Here is a 17,170-nt window from a genome sequence, read left to right as displayed (position 1 = left end):
CCATGCGCTCGACCCATCTGGGCTGGGGCACGCGGCACATTCACTCGTCGGCTTAGGGACCCCCCGGTCTCGAAACGCCGACAGTTGGCGCGCCAGGTAGGGGCCTGCTGCGTGTTGACGATCAGCTTCCCGTCAAGCTCCAGATGGGCAGTCTCTAGCAGCCTCTCCGTCCCGGGACGCTGCTCCGTTTCGGGAGTCTTGAGTTCATGTCCTTCGACGGCAGCTACGACATGATACTCCTTCCACCGCCGCGCGACAACGACAATGGCGGCCGACAACCCGCCCGCCGGCGGCGGAATCGACGACATCTTCCCCGCGTGGTGGAAGAACAACATTCGAGCTCACCCCGTCCTCTCCCCCGCCAACGGAGGAGGAGGCGGGGCAACCAAGGCCAAGCGAGAGGCCGCGCTTCGTCGGCTGTCGAGCGAATCGACGTCCCCAGCGCCTCAACGGGGGGCGCGTCGGGCCTCGACCTCGCGTTTGAGACGAAGGCGAGCGCCGTCCCCCCGCGACACGCCAATCCCGAGCAAGTGGACGACGCCAGCGCGCTCGCGGAGAGCTTGCAGGACGTCGCCCTCGTACCTGAGACGACGGCGCAACCAGTCCCCGACGTGACTATGTCGCTGCTCGTCAACCAAAAGGTACCGACCGATTCCCGTCCTACGTCATTTCGACTCAGCCTCAACCCGCCTAGCGACCTCGCTTTGGTGGGCGCTCTCGTTGAGGCGAATGCAACCCCTCTGGGGTTTCGTATGCGGTCACCTTGGGACCGATTGACGGACGTCTCGACCTACGGGCCCTCTGGGTCCGAGGAAGATGACGATCCCAGCATCTGTTGGGATTTCTCTGGATTTGGCAACCCCAGTGCCATGCGGGACTTTATGACCGCATGTGACTACTGCCTCCCCGACTGTTCCGACGGTAGCCGCAGCCTCGATGACGAGGACTGCGGCCCAAGCCGCGAATGTTTCCACGTCAAGCTAGGGGATCCCTCCGAAGGCAACCATCTCGGCATGCCGGAGGACGGTGATCTCCCTAGGCTGGTGCCTCGCGCTGACATCCCGCGGGAGCTAGCTGTGGTCCCCGTTCCGGCGGGGGGTCACGACCCACAGCTCGAGCAAGTCCGCGGGGCGCGGGCCAGGCTCGACGAGGCAGCAGGAGCGCTTGAGCCGATCCACCGGGACATCGGGCAGGTATGGGCGGGCCAACCCCCGGCCGGAGAAATACGTCACCTGCCCCAGGATTTCCAGCACCGCGTCGCCAACGACGTCAGGGTCAGGCCGCCACCCGCATCCAGTGGGGTTGGTCAGAACCTGGCAGCCGCAGCGATGCTCCTCCGAGCGATGCCAGAGCCATCAACCACCGAGGGTCGGCGAATCCAGGGAGAGCTCAAGAATCTCCTGGAAGGCGCTGCGGTCCGACGGGCCGAGAGCTCTGCCTCCCGAAGGCAGGGATACCCCTCGGAGCCTCATGCCGCGACTTCCCGATTCATGCGGGAAGCCTCGGTCTACACCGGGCGCACGCGCAACACCGCGCCTGCGGCCCCGGGCCACCTCGGCAACAAGCACCATCGTCACGACCGTCAGGCCCACCTCGACGAAAGGGTGCGCCGAGGCTACCACCCCAGGCGTGGGGGACGCTACGACAACGGGGAGGATCGGAGTCCCTCGCCCGAACCACCAGGTCCGCAGGCCTTCAGTCGGGCCATCCGACGGGCGCCGTTCCCAACCCGGTTCCGACCCCCGACTACTATCACAAAGTACTCGGGGGAAACGAGACCGGAACTGTGGCTCGCGGACTACCGCCTGGCCTGCCAACTGGGAGGAACGGACGACGACAACCTCATCATCCGCAACCTCCCCCTGTTCCTCTCCGACACTGCTCGCGCCTGGTTGGAGCACCTGCCTCCGGGGCAGATCTCCAACTGGGATGACTTGGTCCAAGCCTTCGCCGGCAATTTCCAGGGCACGTATGTGCGCCCCGGGAATTCCTGGGACCTCCGAAGCTGCCGGCAGCAGCCGGGAGAGTCTCTCCGAGACTACATCCGGCGATTCTCGAAGCAGCACACCGAGCTGCCCAACATCACCGACTCGGATGTCATCGGGGCGTTCCTTGCCGGCACCACCTGCCGCGACCTGGTGAGTAAGTTGGGTCGCAAGACCCCCACCAGGGCGAGCGAGCTGATGGACATCGCCACCAAGTTCGCCTCTGGCCAGGAGGCGGTCAAGGCTATCTTCCGAAAGGACAAGCAGCCCCAGGGCCACCCAACGGAAGATGCTCCCGAGGCGTCTACTCCACGCGGCGCCAAGAAGAAAGGCAAGAAGAAGTCGCAAGCGAAACGCGACGCCGCCGACGCGAACCTTGTCACCGCCGCCGAGTACAAGAACCCTCGGAAGCCCCCCGGAGGTGCTAACCTCTTCGACAAGATGCTCAAGGAGCCATGCCCCTATCATCAGGGGCCCGTCAAGCACACCCTCGAGGAGTGTGTCATGCTTCGGCGCCACTTCCACAGGGCCGGGCCACCCGCAGAGGGTGGCAGGGCCCGCGACGACGACAAGAAGGAAGATCACCAAGCAGGAGAGTTCCCCGAGGTCTGCGACTGCTTCATGATCTACGGTGGGCATGTGGCGAATGCCTCGGCTCGGCATCACAAGCAAGAGCGCCGGGAGGTCTGCTCGGTGAAGGTGGCGGCGCCAGTCTACCTAGACTGGTCTGACAAGCCCATCATCTTCGACCAAGCTGACCACCCCGACCACGTGCCGAGCCCGGGGAAATACCCGCTCGTCGTCGACCCCATCGTCGGCGACGTCAGGCTCACCAAGGTCCTGATGGACGGGGGCAGCTGCCTCAACATCATCTACGCCGAGACCCTCAGGCTCCTGCGCGTCGATCTGTCCTCCGTCCGAGCAGGCGCTGCGCCCTTCCACGGGATCATTCCCGGGAAGCGCGTCCAGCCCCTCGGATGACTCGACCTTCCCGTCTGCTTCGGAACGCCCTCCAACTTCCGAAGGGAGACTTTGACGTTCGAGGTGGTCGGGTTCCGAGGAACCTACCACGCGGTACTGGGGAGGCCATGCTACGCGAAGTTCATGGTCGTCCCCAACTACACCTACCTGAAGCTCAAGATGCCGGGCCCCAACGGGGTCATCACCGTCGGCCCCACGTACGAACACGCATTCGAATGCGACGTGGAGTGCGTGGAGTACGCCGAGGCCCTCGCCGAGTCCGAGGCCCTCATCGCCGACCTGGAAAGCCTCTCCAAAGAGGTGCCAGACGTGAAGCGTCATGCCGGCAACTTCGAGCCAGCGGAGACGGTTAAGGCCGTCCCCCTCGACCCCGGTGGCGACACCTCCAAGCAGATCCGGATCGGTTCCGGGCTCGACCCCAAATAGGAAGCAGTGCTCGTCGACTTTCTCCGCGCAAACGCCGACGTCTTTGCGTGGAGTCCCTCGGACATGCCTGGCATACCGAGGGATGTCGCCGAGCACTCGCTGGATATTCGGGCCGGAGCCCGACCCGTCAGGCAGCCTCTGCGCCGATTCGACAAGGGGAAGCGCAGAGTGATAGGCGAGGAGATCCACAAGCTAAAAGAAGCGAAAAGCGTCAAGCTCAACCCTGAAAGGTGGGTCCTCGGGGCGTCCCGGGGCATGGTCTTGGAGTTCATTATCTCCAAACGGGGCATCGAAGCCAACCAGGAGAAAACCCCGACCATCGCACAGCACCCCGAGCCCTTGCTGGGGGTACCCGAGGGCTGCACACACCCCTGGAAAAGGCCGCTTGTCATCGCCGACGTTCTGGAGCCCGGAACATACAAGCTGGCCGGCGGTCAAGGTGAGGTCTACGGCAACGCTTGGAACATCCGACAGCTACGTCGCTTCTACCCTTAAGATGTTTTCAAGCTGTTCGTATACCTCGCTCCCACACAAGTCTCAGTCGTCAAGGAAGGGTCGGCCTCGCCTCGGCAGAGCCCGACCCTCCCTCGGGGGCTAAAAAGGGGGAACCCCTCTGCGTCAAGATTGGGCGTACTTCTCCGCATCCAAAATTTTCGATCAAAAAAGGCTTTTGCGTTCTCCCAGCTATGTCAGAAGCAGGGTCCCAAGGAGCGAACGTGGGTACATGTAAGTGGCAAGGCCGACTGAGCCGAGGAACTCCTATGCCTCCGGGTTAGGGACACCTCACTCATCACCTGCCACGAAAAATGACCCAACTCAAGAAGCCACCCTATTATTGACAAGCTAAGCCGGACACGCAAATTGAAAGAAAGGAGAGTACGACTTCATGCAGGAAAAACAAAGTGTTCAGGCCTCAGCGGCCGCGGTAAGACACACGGACATCCAACAGAAACTATTCCAACAAGAGTTAGGCGCTGCCTTGGGAAGGAGCCGCGCCTTCAGTTCCGTCCCCGCCTTCGGTAAGGTCCATCTCGGCTTCCGGCGACGGCGCAGGGGGAAGGATCTCCGCCTCAAAGGTGGTCGCCAGCACCGCGCTCGGACCCGCGGCGACCGCGTCGAGCCGCTGAACTTCTGCCAGGGCAGCTTCATCTTCGTCAGGAAGACAATACCCCTCACTAACCCGCTCCAGGTCCACAACGTAATGGGAAGCGAGCACGTCGAAGGCCCGCCTGACGCCGTGGTGTAGCGCCTCGCGGACTTTGCCACGCGCGTGATCACCCAAGGCTTGAAGGCGGCTTTGAGGGGAGCTTCCTGAAGGGACGTCGCCGGAGCCAAGGATCCGATAAACGTCCGAGACGGCCTCGGACATGGCCGCGAGGTCAGCCTCCCTCTGCTCGGCAGCTCCGGCAAGCGCCTCGGCGAGCGCCTTGGCGGACTCGTCAAGGGCGGACTCGAGCTCTGCGAACAACCAGAAGAAAGACCTCAAGCACAAGCAGAGGAAACAGACAAGAACAAGAACCAGGGACGGCCAAGGCGTACCTCTGGCTCGGGCATGCTGCTCCGAGGCCGCGACCTGGGCTGCGGCTAGGTCGGCCGCGAGGGTCTCAGCCCGGCTTTCGGCCTCGGCAGCCCGGCCCCGAGATTGGTCCCGCTCCTCGACGACCTGGATGAACTCCGACCGCTGCCGTTGCGCCTCTGCGCGCGCCGCTGCCGCCTCCGCGCGCGCTGCTGCCGCCTCGGCTCTCAGGTCAGTGCAGAGCAACTGGAGGTCTGCTACCTTGGCATCCTGCTGAGAAAGGCGCGCAGCAGCCCCAGCGAGCGAGGTCCTCAGGGATCGCAGCGAGCCCCAGACATCGACCTCGCGGCGGATGAACGACGACTTGGCGGCGCTCCGATCCGTCAGATCCTGGGGGAAGGAAACAGGGTGTCACGAAGAACGCCTCGCCCACAGAAAAGAAAAGGTATGCCTGAAACCATTACCTGGAGGATTTTGGGGACGTCCCTGCAGAAAACCTCCAGCGACGACCGGAGCGACCCCACCGTTGCTTCAGCACACTCGCGAAGCTCATCCCAGGACTGGTCCTCCTGTTCATCGTCGAGAACGAAGACAGGGTCCGAGGCCTCGCGGGTCCGAAACCGGAGCAACTGGCGCCGGGCCCCGGGGCTCCGCCGCACAGCGATGAGGCTGCCGCCCGGCTGGACGGATCGCGCCTCCACGCCCACCTCTTCCGAGGCACTGGGCGCCGACGCATCAGCCACCTCGACGCCGGCGGCAACCGGTCGCTCTCCGACTGGGACGGCGACGACTTCGGTAGCGGCAGGCGCCAGCATGGCCGGCACGACAGGCGGGCTCGGGACCACGTCGGCGTCAGCCGCCTCCCCTATCACGATGGCCGCCTCGGCAGAAGAGCCAGCCTCGGGAACCTGCTCCCCAGCGACAGGTGACGCCCGAGCCCCCTGCGGTGAAACGCCCTGCGAAAGGGTCGGCTGAACGACAAGGCCCGGGGCGGCGCTGGCCACACAGGCTGGCGCCGTCTTAAGGGCCTTCCGGGGTGCCAGGTCGGTCTGGCCAAGGCTTCGCTTGCTGAGGAAAAAAGGAAAATCACGGCCGAGACATATGAATGGAAAGCCAAGACGAAGACATTCCGAGATACTTACCCACTCCGGGCCATGATCCACCGCGCCTGGGGGGAAGTTTCTTGGATCCCGGCCCCCGGAACAGCCGCTGAGGTCCGCTTCGCCGGCAACTTCGGCGCCACCCTTGCTTTGGACACCCGGGGAGCAGATTGCCCTAGCATTGTCACGATGACTTGAGGGTCACCTCCATGCGCTGCCGGTACGAGCGGCGGCCCTTGGGGAGCAGACGCCTTGACCTGGCCCTCCGGAGCCACCTCAGCTCCTCCAGCCGAGGGGTCAGGTGACCTCTTGGGTTGCCCCCGTGCCTCGGGCCGGGACCCCGACGCCCCAACTCCGGGGACTGACGGTGTCGGCCCGCTCGGGGGCTGGCTCGACGGATCCTGGCCACACCCCAAGCCGGGGCTGAGGCCGAGACGGGCGGCCATGTCGTCCCCCTCCTCATCATCATCGTCGTCGTCGTCGTCGGGCGTCTCCGGCGACGGCTCCCTCGGGAGTCCCTCCCTCTCCTGCTAGCGACGGCGCTTCTCCAAGGCGTCCCGAGCCCGCATTCGCTCGTGGGCCCGGGCTTTCTACGCGTCCTTTTTCTTCTTCTTCTCCTCCGCGGCGACCCGCCGCGCTGCTCGGTCCACCGCGTCCTCCGGGACCCGTGGCCGGGAGGGCTTGTGCCACCCCACCTCCTGAAGAAAGGGGGGGGAAAGAAGCTCGATCGTAAGAACCAGGAGCAACCCGATGTATGAAGAAGGAAGGAGCGAACACTCACCAGAGTTACGCACCCCTGGTCGGGGCGCATCCGAAGCTGGGAGAAGGCGTGGGAGTCTGGCTTCCCCATCGCAGCCGACACCCGCCATTGGAGGGCGTCGAAGGGAAAAGGATCAGGGGACATCCGTGAGCCCTCCCAGTCAGCCTCCGGGGTCATCTCCCAAAGCGGCAGCCGTCGCTCCGCCAAGGGAAGCACCCTCCGATGGTGGATGGCGGCAATCACTCCCGCAGCGGTGGGTCCCCCCTCCCGCAACGCCTCCAGGACCTGGAGAAGGGGTCCGAGGTTCTTCTGTCTCTCGTGTGGGGTCCCGTGACGCCAGGCGTCGGTGACGGCGGTGACTACTCGCTGGCAGAACGGCGGGAGCAACTCACCGTCATTCCGGAGGTAGAACCATCGGCGCTGCCACCCCTTGTTCGAGGACGCGAGGATGGCAGGAATGTACTGCGACGCCCGCGACTGCCTCAGCAAGAGGGTGCAGCCGCCGGCCCGCACCGCTGCGCGGACCTTCCTCTCCCCCGTCGGCGAGGCAAAAAGCTCGGCGAAAAAGAGATGAGTCCACAAATCCCAATGGGGGGCGATCCCCAAATACCCTTCGCACACCGCTACGAAGATAGCGGCCTGCGAGATGGAGTTGGGGGTGAGGTTGTGCAACTCCACCCCATAGTGGAACAGGATTGCCCGCATAAAGCGGCCCGTCGGCACACCGAATCCCCGCTCGTGGAAGGAGACGAAGCTCACGACATACCCCGGCGGTGGGGATGGAGCGACTCCGCCCACGGGAGGAATCCATTCTGGTCGCTGCTCATCGGTGAGAGGGCGAAGCAAACCCTCGCCGACCAGCTCCTCCAGATCGCTCGCCGTCACCGTGGAAAAGGGCCACGGATCGCGCGGTGAGATGATGGTCACCCGGTCAGCCATCACCAAAACGGAAGGGATGGCGGCGCAAGGGGCAGGAAGGGCGGTTTCCTCTTCTCTGGCTAAAGTCTCTCGGGTTGCGAAAACCTAAAGGAAGAGGCAGGAAGCGGAGCGAAGAACCGTCACCAGACTCTCTCCCGGGTATATAAAGACCAGGATGAGACCGTTTCCAGCGTTCCGCCCGGACCGGACGCGGGATTCAAAAAAAACGCGAAGCGAAACAGCCGTTCCTCGAACGGCTCGCGCACGCAACGGCCGCCCTGCCAACAACTCACCCCGTCGCATTAACTCCGCGGCAGGACAGGCGGCGCTTCTGGCGGGAGAAGCGGGCGACGCTTCGCCTTCGCCGTAATAACCGCGCCAAAAAAGGTACGCCACGTCATTCGATTTCGTATCCTTTTCCTTTTTTCCTCTTTCTCTATCTCTTGCAACAGGGACCGGGAAAGGGGGATACCCCGAAAAGGATCCTTCCCTGTGAAGGAACAGGGCTCCGAGCCCCCCCTACTGATCAGAGGTTCGAAGGCTGGCCCCCCGAGGGGTTCAACAGCCGCCTCAGATCGCGTGGGCCCTACACCCACTATTGGTCAGAGGTTCGAAGGCCGGCCCCCCGAAGGGCTCCACGGCCGCCTCAGGCTACTCGGGCTCCGTGCCCATTACTGATCAGGGGTTCGAAGGCTGGCCCCCGAAGGGTTCACAGTCGCCTCAGACGCCGAGCGAGGGATGACCAGGGGTACGTTCGATACATAGCCGAGGCTCGGGCTGTGCTCCCGAGGTACCCTAGGACATTTCCGAGACCAGCGGGAGCGATCTTGTAATGGAATCCCATCGGAGGGAGGCATCGAGCCCTCGGACCCCGTCGCTAGGGGACCGGGTCCGGCAGATCACCCGCAGGTACTTTTGGGCGTGCCTCTGGGCCCCTAGCCGACCCCTAACGAACGGGGCACGGACGTCCACTCGGATTACCCACTTGCAGCTCACCGGAGACACCATGTTCGGTGCCCATCGAGGGTAACATGGCGCTCTCCCCCCCCCCCTCCTCCTTGCGGAAAGGCGACGTAGGGGCGTATGTAAAAAAGCCGAGTCTGTCCCTGATCGCTATCTCGCCCTGTGCGGAGGCTCGGGGGCTGCTCTCGCAAACCTGGCTCTGGCCGAACCGTTGACAGCGTCAACATACCAGCCCGAGAACTTGGGCCCCGACCGTGCACCCGGGCTACGGCCAGTTCGCATGAGGGAACAACCAGACCAGCCGAAGCATTGCGCAAGGCATTAAGACCTCGAAGGAGTGAAACCACTCCTCCGAGGCCTCGGGGGCTACACCCGGCGTGTGCGCTCGCGCGCACCCACCGGAACAAAATGCAACCGAGAAAGGCTGGTCCCCTTGCAAAAAAGTGCGACGAAAGCCTCGAAGCGAGTGCTAACACTCCCTTCGAGGCTCGGGGGCTACTGTCGGGGACCATAATTAGGGGTACCCTCAAGGCGCCTAATTCTCAGCTGGTAACCCCCATCAGCATAAAGCTGCAGAGGCCTGATGGGTGCGATTAAGTCAGGGATCAGTCCATACGAGCGACTCGATCACGCCTCGCCCGAGCCTAGCCTCGGACAAGGGCAGCCGACCCCGAGGGATTTCTGTCTCGCCCGAGGCCCCCCTCCAACGGCGGACACATCTCCGGCTCGCCCGAGGCCTTGCCTTCGCTAAGAAGCAACCCTGACTAAATCGCCGCGCCGACCGACCGAGTCGCAGGAGCATTTAACGCAAAGGTGGCCTGACACCTCTATCATGACGCGTGCCCCCCGGCAGAGCTGAAGTGATCGCCGTCACTTCGCCGCTCCACTGACCGGTCTGACAGAAGGACAGCGCCGCCTGCGCCACTCTGACTGCAGTGCCACTTGACAGAGTGAGACTGACAGGCAGTCAGGCCCTACCAAAGGCACCATAGGAAGCTTCGCTCCGCCCGACCCAGGGCTCGGACTCGGGCTAAGCCCCGGAAGACGGCGAACTCCGCTCCGCCCGACCCAGGGCTCGGACTCGGGCTAAGCCCCGGAAGACGGCGAACTCCGCTCCGCCCGACCCAGGGCTCGGACTCGGGCTAAGCCCCGGAAGACGGCGAACTCCGCTCCGCCCGACCCAGGGCTCGGACTCGGGCTAAGCCCCGGAAGACGGCGAACTCCGCTCCGCCCGACCCAGGGCTCGGACTCGGGCTAAGCCCCGGAAGACGGCGAACTCCGCTCCGCCCGACCCAGGGCTCGGACTCGGGCTCAGCCCCAGAAGACGACGAACTCCGCTCCGCCCGACCCAGGGCTCGGACTCGGGCTCAGCCCCAGAAGACGACGAACTCCGCTTCGCCCGACCCCAGGGCTCGGACTCCGCCTTGGCCTCTGCCGAACGACCTCCGCCTCGCCCGACCCAGGGGCTCGGACTCGGCCTCGGCCATGGAAGACAGACTCGACCTCAGCTTCGGAGGAGCCTCCACGTCGCCCGACCTAGGGCGCAGGCCAGCCACGTCAACAGGAAGCGCCATCATCACCCTACCCCGAGCCGACTCGGGCCGCAGAGAACAAGACCGGTGTCCCATCTGGCTAGCTCCGCCAGATAGGCAATGATGGCGCCCCGCAAGCCCTGTGACGACGGCGACTCTCAGCTCTCTTACGGAAGCAGGAGGATGTCAGCAAGGACTCAACCGCTCCGACAGCTGTCCCTCCGCCAGGTTCCGTTGCTCCTCCGACAGCCACGACATCACACCAGCTGGGTGCCAAGATCTCTCCGGCTGCCACATCGGCGTGTACTTAGGGCACTAGCTCTCCCCCGCTAGACACGTAGCACTCTGCTACACCCCCATTGTACACCTGGATCCTCTCCTTACGCCTATAAAAGGAAGGACCAGGGCCTTCTTAGAGAAGGTTGGCCGCGCGGGGACGAGGACGAGACAGGCGCTCTCTTGGGGCCGCTCGCTTCCCTCACCCGCGTGGACGCTTGTAACCCCCTACTGCAAGCGCACCCGACCTGGGCGCGGGACGAACACGAAGGCCGCGGGATTTCCACCTCTCTCACGCCCGTCTCCGGCCACCTCGCTTCCCCCCTTCGCGCTCGCCCACGCGCTCGACCCATCTGGGCTGGGGCACGCGGCACATTCACTCGTCGGCTTAGGGATCCCCCGGTCTCGAAACGCCGACAGAACCTACCCCTAGATAAGAGTTGTAGTGCAAAGTGACCCCTTTGGGCCAACTTTTGCTATTTTTGTCCAGGGATTATTCTAATTATTCTGGACCCTAAATTTACAGGACAGACTACAGTGACCAATAGTAACCCACTATAATTTTTACAGAATTTTTGGAAGAATTTAAATCACTGTTATAGTTTAAACACACTCAAAAATCCTAAATAGAAAAAAGGGGGGAATTAATGGTGGAGACTAATGTTACCCTAACCAGACCAGCAAAACCCCTTGATTGCCTACTAAAACATTTAAGAGGCAATCCAAGTCTTGATCCATTATGCTTATCACTCGGCAAAACCTTAAACCTAAATTGATAAGCCTAAAACCCTAAGAGCCTCTTATAACAAGGAAACCCTAAGTGATTAACTAACTTAGTTTTTCTACACTAAGGCGTAATTGTTATTAAATTCTACATATCATAGCATACATATATCTTATTCATTGCATTCGATAGATTGTAACCTCGCGGACGGAGAATACATCCTCGTGCCGAAGCAAGGAGTTGCTCAGGAGGTAGCCCCAGATCCAGCATCAGAGCCTGCCCCAGAGGATCTGCCTGCCCCAGCTTTGGAAGGCAAGCCCCGGTTTTATGCATAACCTATTTATTATGCTATTTTACTACATCTAATGATTGTAGGATTGAGTGTGCACTTAATTGTAGGAGTTGTTTGAAACCCTAGTTGCATGATCTCAGGAATCCTTTTGAAATGGATACTATTAAGCTAGGTCGAGTAGTTGCTTACTAATTAGGGATCTCGGTAGAAGTCGAGTGATTTTTCCAGCACTCGCGCGAGGTCAGGAATTGGTTGTATCCACGTTCATAGCATAATGATGTTGATCTGTGGACAACAATCCATGGGGATTGATTGTCTACGAGGTGGAAATTGGAATAAGGATTAAGGTGTGGTACCGTGAGTCAAGCGTTTGAACGTACTAAACATATGCCGAAAAATATGGTAAATTCGTAAGCCTAGTACCTGAGTGAACCTGGCAGCCGACATATCCCCTCACGCGACCTGAGACGTAGTCTCCCATTCCGGTTATGGTGGGTACAAGTGCGGTCACTGCACGACGGCAGTCGGGGTCAGTGAGGCATTGTACGCCAAGGCGGTGAGCCCTGGTCTACTGACGGGGAATCGATGGGGACAATTGATGTGTGTGGGGACGGAGTGCCTTGCCACGTCGTGTGTTTAGGTTTACCTTGCAAGGTTTAAAAACTCGATTCGGATCGTCTGCTTCTCGCAGCTAATGAGACTGCTTGATCCATGCTGCTACATTGAGTAACAAGTGGAAATGTGATGACTTGGCAAAAGTTGTTGATTGCTAAATGTTTGATACCATGTATGATTAGATAGGTATACATTTAGTCTTAAGAGAGTCACACTAAAACTTGACAAAGCTAAAACTTGATTTATAGACTCAGCTAGTGCTTTTGGCAACCAAACCCCTCAGCCAAACAGCTGCATGTCTAGAGGTAGAGGAGTAGACTCCTCACACCGGGTAAGTCTAGCTGAGTATTCGTATACTCAGCCTTGCTTGTGGCACAATTTTACAGGTTCTCTGGAGGACATGGTTGCTGGAGTGACTTGGCTGTCCATCTTGCCACCGGGTTGGACAGTCGAGTGGGACCCTACCTCGGCTGAGGAGGAGCATGAGGAGTGATGGGACAGGCTTTCCCATCTCTCTGTTTATTTATCGTTAGTTTTATTCTGCTGCATTCCGAACAATGATGACTACTTTTGCTAAAACTTCGATGATGATGTAATAAGTTTAATACTCCTTAATGTATGGTTTTATGCTTTATTGTATTTGATCTGTGCCTCACCATCGAGTGAGTACGTGGTACTTGATCCTGTCAGTGGCCTTGTTGGACTAGATCCGAGGGATTGACGTGTTATTCCCATTTAAGTGTGGTCTAACCTCTAAGGCGGAACTTAGTCACTTAAGTTGGAATAATTCGGGCAGTTCCGCCACAGTTCAGATCCCTGACTAATAATATAACTAGTGTCATGATATTTGCAGTCAACCTCTTAGCACATCAATATCCATACCACTATATATATATAATCCAACAATTTACATTTTGAAAAAACCACCAACCAAAATCACCCTCACACCGATAACCTCACTTAATCTATCAAACAAATTGCACCCAGACTTAACACTCCATCAAAATAATGGTTCAGATATCTGGATAACTCACTCTTCCTTACTCAAATCCAATAAACAATATTATTTAGATCACCCCTCATTATTCATCCCCTCCCATGCAACCTCGCCCCCTCCTCTCCCTCACTCCCACCGTCGCCACTGTCAACCCCTCCCCTCACATCACCGTCGCCGTCGATCTCCTCCCCTCCGCAGGATCCTAACGTTAGCAGGGCTATATGCTAGTAATATATGGTAGTAATAGTTAGATCTTCACTATTAATATGTAACTAATTATCTCCCTCGTAAAAAAAAGTTTTTGGGTTCTTGTGTCTGAACAGACTATAAATCTACAGCTACTACTCACTCTTATCTTCTCCTCCATCCCAGCATACTAGCTATTATCTATACTACCTATTAAGAAGGTAAGAGTAGTCTGCCTCCCCTATGTTCTACCGTTCTGCCATCTCTCAATCTCCACCGTCCATCTCACATCTATGTTTTTCGTGCGTCGTACGTGCGTCGCCTCCCGTCCGCCCCTTCCCCGTCCGCGCGCGAGCAACCTAGCTCCCTCTGCCCCCTCCCGTTCGCAGTTCTCCGCGCGCTGGCAACCGCTCCTTGGTCTCGCTCGACTCGCTCCTGCTCCACCTCACCGCGCTCACCCCCGCGCCGCGGCAGTCGCACTAGACGCCGCCGCCGCCGCACTCCTTCCTATCCCCCACCGCGCAGGCACTGGTGCTCGCCATCTCCTTGCACCTGCTCCCCACGCTCGCGGCCTTCCTGGCCTCCCGCCACGACGAGCTCCTCCGCGCCATGGGCGAGTCCAACCTCGAGGTTGCTCCATGTACCAGCGCCCAGATCCCACGCTTGGCGAGATGAACTTGCTGGGGACGGGGTCTGAGCCTCGGCCTCGACCCAGATCTCCCCCAATCTCTCCCTCAACTGCCTGGGCGAAGATCTAGGGCGCGACATCGGCCATGGAGAGCTCCAGACTCACCTACCCCGACCGCTTCTACACTGTCGCGGCCTACGCCCCGCACAAGGACGAGGCCATCGTCGGCTCGCCATCTCCCTCCCTTCTATGGGATGAGCCCTTCCCGTCCTCTGCGACGGCGACGGCCGCGGCTGCGGGCGGCATGGGCCAGCTCCTCCTGATGTGCAGCTTCGGAGGCCGGATCATCCCATGTTCAACCGGTAAGTCGCTTTGCTACTTGTGCGGAGAGATCCAGATCATGGCCGTGAACCAGCACGCATCACGCGCCGACATCCACGCTTGCCTCTCGCGGTTGCTGCTGGGCGGTCGACCTGTCATGCTCAAGTATCAGCTACCCACTCTTCTCGCGGTTGCTGCTGCCCGCTCGTCCGCCCCCCGCCGTCCTCCTCTCGTGGATCCACGGTGCACGGTGCAGGATCCACTCTTCTCGTTTCCTCCGCCTGCCCGTCGTCGCCCTCCTCCATGGATCCACTGCGCTCGGCGCAGGAGCTCTTCACGCGTGTCGCCCTCCTCCATGGATCCACTGCACTCGACGCAGGAGCTCTTCACGCGCGCACCTCGCCTTTCCTTCTCCTGTTGTTGGGGACGGTGCAGCCGCACGCGCGGTGGTTCTCCACGGACCCATGGACGTCGACGCGCACATGGACGATCCCTGGAAGCACAGGGGGAATACGGCGAGGTGCACAAGGTGAACCAGATCACCGGGAGCAGGAGAGTGGGTGCTAGGGATGGAGATGGCCACCATCACCGTCGACATGGAAACTAGAGTTGTCCCTCCACTAGCCGCATGGATCCTCTCTGCCTTTAGTTCCTCACCTCTTCTCTCTCTTTGCAGGTCTGCGAGGTAGTACCATCGACGAGGCTTCTCCATCCCCTCCGGCGAGCTCCCCTTCCAAAAAAAAGTGGTGAGGTATGCCTGCCCTCATTCCTTACCTCTCGTACATGCCCTTAGTACTAATATCACCATAGATGGTGCATACGAAACGAAACTGCTTTTGTTGACCCCGTGCAGCAGGATTATTGCTTAATAATGGCGGTGAATGAAGGAATGAACGAAAGCAAACTTTATGCAACCTGTTCTTGGGCCCAAGAATCTCTCTATATTGACTGAAACTTAATAGGTTTTCTGAGTGAGCAAACCATGACGAGATCGAGATGTGGCCTCGGTCCTATTTTTTACTGTGAGCTACTAGCTGAAGCTGACCCTTTTCAACTGCATCTACTGCATGGATTATACACGGGCGTCGTCGCAGCGAGCAGCCCGGCCCACCGGTAACAATCTCCGGAATCCTATCATTTTTGTGGCTTTGTTTAGGTATCATCGTCATTCACATGCTTTTGATGGATCAAAAGCGACCGCATAGATAGCACAGAGTGGCATATCCTCCCTTGGGGCAATTTTCATAATTGTCTTGATATTTTAGGAACCATTTTTCTTTTGCATTTGATGATGCATTTATTGATTTCAGTTCAGAACTCTATTTGTACTTATGTTTGCATATGCTACCGTGCTCTAATTTCACACGAGATTTTGAGATACTTCTTGGCACTTGTATTTTTTTTGTCCTTGAAGCCCATATGCTCTGTTGCTATGCCATAATGGACTGCTTGGATGATGCCGACCTTCCAGCTATTAATTTATATTTATCTATAAAAAACAGAAACATACTTGTGACAGTCTTGTCAGTAGAAGTATCTGCAGGTTTATTGTCCTTTTCCAATGGATGTTTCAGCTCATATATACCAAAAAGGTTTCCCATGGTTAAAAAACAATAGCAGATTAAAGTTGTTCTCATGTATGGATGTGTGATTGGTTGCTCTTTTTCTTTCCATAGTTAGATGATATGGTGAATCGAGGATAAGTGACCCAAACTTAGACATATTATGTGTTCTGCACTTTCTTATCGTGAATAGAGGACAAGTGACCCAAACTTTAGACATATAATGTGTTATGTACTGCCTTATCATGTACGTGTGTGTATTGTGGTGTTGTTGTAGCCTTAACAAGGGGTTATACTTTGATAATGTGTAGTAGTTAATGTCATATCTTTGGTTTATGTTCTCCAGGTCATCAAAAACCACATCTTTAAGTTCCTTGCCATGAAATTCCTAATTAATCGAGCCCTAAAACCCGCACGGACACTTGACTTTTTTTTGGATCGTCATTTTTTTATTTTGCTTGTGAGGCTTGTTCTACAAATGTTTATTATACTATACTCTATTGGTTCAGATCTGAACATTTTGTAAACTTATACTTGAAAAACTAAAAAGAAATAAATTTGTGCTTTCATTGATGTAGTGGTAGGTACATGAACGGAAGAACACAAGACGATCACTATCAAGGTCTCAAAGGTCTCGATCCCACTGCAATGGTGAAGCGATTTATAAAAACTAAATGTTAAATTATTTTTTTTGTAACCTACTTGGCATGTGAAATATAAAGACACTTAGTCTGAGATACTTCACTGTTGATTTTTTTCCAGATTTTCAGTTATACTATCAATTCTGAACACTTCCAACTTAACACTACTATTTTCTCTTAATTTTGAAAATATTTAAACTAACAAAACAAACTAAGATCATTTCACTAACTGTAGGTGCTCATTTGTTATGCTGTTTTGGTACATTCGATATGATTGTTGGACCACTGCATTGGGAATTGCGACCTATTCGATTGTTAGGCACTTATTGGTTTAAGACTTAAGGGTTCTGTTCTGATATAGATTGGAGTGTATGGACATAGCTGGCTCTTTGATGTTGTATATCGTTTTCTTATATGTTTGTAGCTCTTGAACACCGAAGCTCCTGACTTGTACATAAGGCAGAATCCTGTTCCAAATGCCTACACCTTAGCAATCAACGGCAAAAAACCATTCATTGTCGTTCACACAAGCCTTGTGGAGCTGCTTACTCCAAGGGAATTGCAGGTAATGTTGTTTACTCTAAACAAACTCATCGGCTGGTATTGCCTAGATGAACAATCAAAACAAGAATTATTATTTGCTTACCTACTGCCTGAATGCATTGATTACTCATCATATTGGATTTGTTTCAATTAGGCTGTTTTGGCTCATGAGCTGGGTCACCTCAAGTGTGATCATGGTGTTTG

This window comes from Zea mays, chromosome 9 (assembly GCF_902167145.1).
Source record: "Zea mays cultivar B73 chromosome 9, Zm-B73-REFERENCE-NAM-5.0, whole genome shotgun sequence".
In the NCBI taxonomy this organism is placed as follows: Eukaryota; Viridiplantae; Streptophyta; class Magnoliopsida; order Poales; family Poaceae; genus Zea; species Zea mays.
This window is presented reverse-complemented; position numbering follows the sequence as displayed.